Below are 6,158 nucleotides of genomic sequence, written 5' to 3' on the forward strand. Positions count from 1 at the left end.
ACCCCCTAAAAGCACCCCCACCCCCACCCCAGCCCTAGGAGAAGCAAGTGGCAGCGGCTGGTGCCTGAAACAGGGAGAAAGGGTAAGTTCCTTGGGAAGTGAAAGGTGAGGCAGCTTTCCAACGCTGGCTCCCTCTGCTTGCCAAAATAGCAATGCCCTGCCCACGCCTCACTCCGACTTCTGTGGAAGATGCGCTTGCTTCCCAGGAGAGTTTACTCTCGCAATGCAGATGTGCTTCACTGAGGCAATCGTGTTCTGTTGCGTAATGCAACCCAGAATTAAACAGTATATGCTATTTGGTGCATTTTTAAAATGTAAACCAGAAGTTACTGCGGAGCTCGGTGACGCTGCCAAGGATGTTAACGCTATGATTTTAGCAGGGAAGAATATATCATATCCTCCCTCCTCCCACAGCTTACTGTTGAGTCGTAATTTTGCTAAATCCTTTTGTACTTGTCAGTAAAATACAAAGTCACACATCTGTGTGACTTTCAGTTTGATCTTCACTGACTGTGGGTATCATCACCTCAGGACCTAAAGCAGCCCCACCAGCAGCAGCCACAGGGCAGCTCTGCGAAGAACCTGGCAGGTGACTGCACCGTGGTGCGCAGAGTTGGACCGTTCACCTCATGCCCTACAGAACTGGGGTAAAAAAACCCCAAAAAACCAACAAAAAAGCCAGGAACAGAACCCGCAACCAACCATTTCCAGTCCCCTACGTGAACCAGGAAGAACAACACTGCAGATGCTGAGGCATACTTTGAATACATATACATACATTTAGATTCTTCTTATAGTTTCCAGGAGTTGCACAATGCCATTCCTCTTTAGAGGAATACAGGTCTTTTCTAAAATATACTATGCATAACACGGTTTTCTATAGCAGAAAATTCAGCAAGGGTATACTGTTTGCTCATACCAGAAATGTATCCCCAAATTACAGTAATTTATAGCCTCATTTTCATTGACAAAAGAAATAATATCATTCTCTTCTGACAAATATCAGTACACTGAAAAAGTAATGAATAAATTCCTATAAACAGGTAGCAACTAAAGCAACTATCAATCACTGCTATAAAATTTTAATTAAATCATATGGTAAGTAAAAAAAGACTGAAGTAAAAACAAGCCATATAACCTGAAATCAAAATAGAAATCCGTCTATCATGCCAAAGCAGAAAAACAATTCCGAGCACTAAAATACCACAACCTGTTAAATGACCAGTCATCTAATTGTTATTTATAACGCTCCAAGTATGCTAAACGAAGCCAAATGTAGAGATTCAGCAAATTACTGAGGCATGCACCAAAGTACAGCTGTATTTTAGTATCATTTTTTATGTGACAGAGAGCTTAAAACTCTGGAACTGTTCACGTGCACCTCTATGACAATTTCTTTTTAAGAGAGAAAAGACTCAGAAAGCGATCTGCACTGTCCACGTTTTAGTATTACAAACCAAATCAGCGTTCAGCCTAGGCTGAATACATACTTCTGGAGACACATCAGAAAGAACCCCGAGGATTAGTCCTAACACAAAAGGATGAGGGAGTTGCCTGCTGTCATACTGCCAATTTTGCAGAACAGAAGAGTTAGCAAATGAGGCATGAAAAGATGTGAGCAAAGAAACTCATACCTGTGAAAAATCCAGCAATATCAGATGTGCAAGAAAATTGCAGTTACTAGTATCAGGCCCAATCGCAAGAACTGCTGACCAGCTGAAAGTCCTTTCGGCCTCAGCTGGAAATACTTAGCACCCCTAAGGCTAGTTAAAACTTATAAGCCGTCCTAATTTAATGCTATAAATTAAATTTGAATGTTCAGCACTTAACTTTTTAAGGCTCTGACCTCCAGCCTGAATCAACAGTAAAGGCACCAGCCCTAGCTGAAGCCCTAGCTAGAAAATCCTCCTGTGTGCCTCCATCTCTATCTGTCACTGTAAAGGATACGGTTCTCTCTTCTTCTAATTCCTTCCAGTGACAGTGATAGTGGTATCATATATACCTATCTTACTGCTTTAGGGAAAGCTCAAAAGCTCCTGTTTCGGGCTTTGAAAATCTCTGGTTAATGCAGCTGGTGGCTTTCGGAGTGCAACGACAAGAAGGAGAGCATCACTGGAGTGTGTGGGTGCAGGCACACACGCGTGCAGGGAAAGCGAGGAAGAAAGAGGCACACACTCTATGCTGTAATTCTCCAAACCTGAATATGGCAACAAACCACATTCGGTGCAGATGGACAGTCATGATATGAAAATACACAGCTGACTCCATGCTACCGTGTCTGGCAAGGAGGGCTGACAGGTTTCATAGGGCCACAGCTACTACCTCTGCAGGAGGGGGAAAGCTGAGGGCAGGGACGAGGAGTTCCACACCTGCCTGAAGATACCTTAAAAGTCACTTCAATTAATCCGATACATGAGGTTCAATGAAAAAATAGGGAAAATAAATTAACTGAAGAACAAAAAACTTACTGAATAAGACACCACTTTAAGAGGTTTCCCCTGCTGTAAAGCACTTCTGAAAAATTCAGCCACTGAGCTACTGCTTTTCTTGACCTTTTCACTGAAAGAGAGCAGAGTAAAAACAGGAAAGAGCTAAAATGATATGCAATAAAGACGCTTCGTGTTAGGAAAGTCTTTTGAGTCACCATTGCAAATTCATTCTGTGTCAGATTTGCCAATATATATTTGCTTGCTAAAGACTATCTATTAACAGCACCAGCAGCCAAAGCGAGCGTAGTGTCTCTCAGCTGTTGCAGCAACACTGTACACACCATACACTGCAGCTCTGTAGCATTTGCATCTGTTGCTCGTTTTCCACACCCAAAAGCTCGCTTCGTGTCTTACGATTAATTTATAACGCCCTGAGCCGCGGGGAGATTTGCTCTTCTGATTGCCCTTTTCTTAACAATAACAACAAATAAACATGGAAATAAATCTATTGTCTGAGGAACCCTTCCACTAATTTTGTTCTTTGATGGTTTGCTTGATTTAGTATAGCTAGGAATCAAGAGTAAAGTGGATCGCAGCTTAATATAGAGTGTGGTTAATCTTCCCTTTGCATAATGCTGGTACACTATGGCCCAAATACCAGAGATTTATTTGATGTGCACATGCTTTCAAGCATTAGTAAACAAGTTGCAGCCCATTATGAAAGAAGAGCAGATCCAAACAGTTGTGAAGCTCTTTATGTACTAGATTGATGCTGGCAGAGCAATATACTTACATTTGCCACATGTACCAGCTTTGTAATTTTGGAGACTATTTCACCAAGAAATACAACTTTTTAAAATATGACTAAAAATATGGCTGAGATCACTTCCCATGTCCTGGCGCACTATTGTCTGAAGCATGACAGAACTGGCAGAGGCACACAGTCATCGTCTTCTCCTTTTCTTCCTTTAATTGATTTTATTTCTCGTGACACAGCCAAAAAGAGGAAAACTGTATACTAGAGCCTCACAAATGTATACACACATTAATTCCCATGAAAAAACAAGACGATGCTCTCATGTCTCGTTTGTTATTCTTCCATTACTTTAAAGAGTATGCTACAGAACATACAGAAGTACTCTACCAAATATCACAGAATTTTTTGCTTTACTAGACCTATCAAACAAATTATTATCCTACATTCTGTAACAAAAACATTTTTGTTGTTGTTCATGTACTAATTAAAACGAATCAGTCCTTTAGAAGCCGGTTGTAAGAACAGAGTATTAACTTAAATAAAAATTATTTTTAATAATGCAGTTTCAAGCAACGGTACAGTGGAAGCACTTAAATGCACAAAAGGCACTCCCATGTGGCAGTGTTCCCTGGGTAAGAGACACGGTGTGCGTCTACAGTATTTTAACACAGACAGGCAAAACCACCCAGGCTGCGCTGTTAAGGTATCAATAAGCCATTCTTGCAATAAGGCGCATTTTTTTCTACCTCGTAGAAGAAACATGATCCTACGCGCAGGCACAAGCTCTAGAGGACAGTACCTAACTCCTTGCCCTCTACGGAGACACACGTGATTTTCAGCAATTCTCCTAGTGTTTATACTACAACTCGCTGACCCCCCACATAGGCTGCAACTGGACATCATCAGTCACTTGCCGTCTCTGGCCTAGATTTTATCCTCTTCTGTGCTGAACGCTGACTTGAGATGACTCAAAAAACAGTTGCCTCTGTTTTTTTCCCTCATAATAAATTAAGAAGCCACGACAGAGGTAGAGAGAAAGTGGGGGCCGGAGGGGGAAAGACCTTTCAAGACAGCCATTCTAAAATCTCACCTACAGAAGTGCAGAAAACCTACGCTCCTGCAGCGAGCTCTTCAGATGAAAGCCTCAAATCTTGGTGGCAGCTACGAAATGGATGTAAAAGTACATGCCTGTGAAGGAGGTGCTGTGAGAGCAAACACATCAGTAACTGAGAGATCCCAGGATACCACAAAAAGGTCACACAGTAAGAAGAGAGGATGCCAGTGTCTCAGATAAGCAGTTATGGCCATGTTTACATAAACTGTTCTGCTGAGTTGTTCCCATTTCAGGCAGTAAACTTTGATTTAAGGAAGAGACTTGCAGTTGTCTTCATATTTTTTTTCCTTTCAAAGCACTAAAGAACTTCCTTTTTCAAAGCCAAATTAACAAAGTTTATGTCCAAACCCTCTCAGTCCCGAAAACCTCAAATCTGAACTCTATTAAAAGCTGCAGTTAGCACAGCCAAATGCTCCAACAATATATTTAATAGCCTGTAATATTTCTAATGCCCTGCTGCCTGAAGCCTATGATCTGGAAAACCAGCCAAGCACACCAACCCAAGAGCAATGACTGCTATAGGGAAGGGTCTGTTATCTCCCTCGGCTACAGCCCTCTGTCACCGCAGGCATGACCAGCCCAGGGACTCTCCAGCAGCTGAGGGCAGGCACGCAGACCACCTCTCTGGCAGGAGGAAGCCTGAAGCAAGGAAGCAAATTAAAAATGAAAGTTGTGCCAAGCATGTAAGCATGGAGCTACTCTTTCAACCTTAAGGTCCTGCGGTTTTATGGGTGTGTTTTATTATCTGGTTTTATTGGACCCTCCTCCTCCTAGCCTACTGCTTCCCTCATATTCCTTTCAGGTTCCTCCCATTCGTTCCTGCTCCACATCCTTCAGGCTGGAAGATTTCTCAGAGCACTTCCCTGGTTCAACTACTAATAAACTCTATGGAAAAAATCCCTTGACGCCAGTGGGGACCAGAGGAGGCATCTGCCCCCAGCCCAGGTAGAAAGCATCCTGCACATCCAGCAGTACTTTCTCCCTCGTCAGCCTAAAGGATGCTTGGGAAAAGCATTTTGATGCAGATTTTCACATTTGCTGGTCATGACACTGGAAAAATACAGTTCATGCCGTCTCCTGACAAAGTGCCACACCGCGTGTTTTTCTATATAAGGCGTACATGTAGGAAAGTAAAAATATCTTTTCTAGTAAGTTATGCAAAGCAGGAACAGCCTCCTGGTACTATTACAGCCGACTGGAAGCTAAAATGATACTAATTATACAGTTCACTTGAACTCCAGCAAGGCTCCCCGAGCCCTAGCTGTCTCAGCACAAAGAACACTGCCTGAGCGAACCCCCCCCCCGGGGAGGGCACCTCCCTGCCACTGCCCGTGGGCAAGGCCCACCAAAGTGGCATGGGAATGCAGCTCGGAAGGGCAGGCAGCCTTCCCGTGGGCACAGCCCGCTCCCACTCCTGCTCCTGCTCGGCCGCCCTGCAGCACAGCACCAGTGGGGCGCAGGACCAGAGCAAGGCCGTCCCCCATCCGAGCGAGGATTTACTCCCATACGCGGCACAACCCTTGCGCTCCATCTCAAGACTTTTCTAAGCGTCAGCCCCCTGGCTGAAGGGCATCTTCTGCTCTCTCGCCAGCCTGACTGCTCAAGATGAAGCCAAGCTGGGGGTGACTCTGCAGCTCGTTCCACGGTATCGTGCCAGCGGGTCGCCATGAATTCACGATGAAGCGGGAGAGGCAGCACACTCGGATAGGAACCAGGCTGAACTTTCAGGACTGGTTTCTCCCATTTTGGGTCCACCTGCCAGGGGTGCAGTGGAATTTTTAAAAAGCTGTCAGAGATAGCACAAAAAATGAAAAAAAAAAAAAAAAAAAAAAAAAAAAGACAATTTGCAAAATATAAA

The 6,158-nt window shown here is 43.8% G+C and overlaps 1 protein-coding gene across 5 annotated transcripts in view; it reads right to left on the reverse strand.

Moving 5' to 3' along the window:
* The window catches only part of ATXN1 (ataxin 1), a 228,012-nt gene that overhangs the window by 195,513 nt on the left and 26,341 nt on the right, over window positions 1-6,158 (reverse strand). Inside the window, exons 3-4 of one of the 5 annotated variants that reach the window (XM_035893511.1) lie at window positions 4,277-4,388; window positions 2,469-2,559 (exon numbers count right to left, since the gene is read on the reverse strand). The exons of 3 other annotated variants lie outside the window; for them this stretch is intronic. The gene's annotated coding sequence lies outside the window, so the exon portion shown is untranslated. The remainder of the gene's footprint in view (window positions 1-2,468; window positions 2,560-4,276; window positions 4,389-6,158) is intronic. One more of the 5 variants, XM_035893510.1, reaches the window with a different exon arrangement.

Source organism: Egretta garzetta, unplaced genomic scaffold, assembly GCF_000687185.1.
Source record: "Egretta garzetta isolate BGI_Z169 unplaced genomic scaffold, ASM68718v1 scaffold14, whole genome shotgun sequence".
Taxonomy (NCBI): domain Eukaryota; kingdom Metazoa; phylum Chordata; class Aves; order Pelecaniformes; family Ardeidae; genus Egretta; species Egretta garzetta.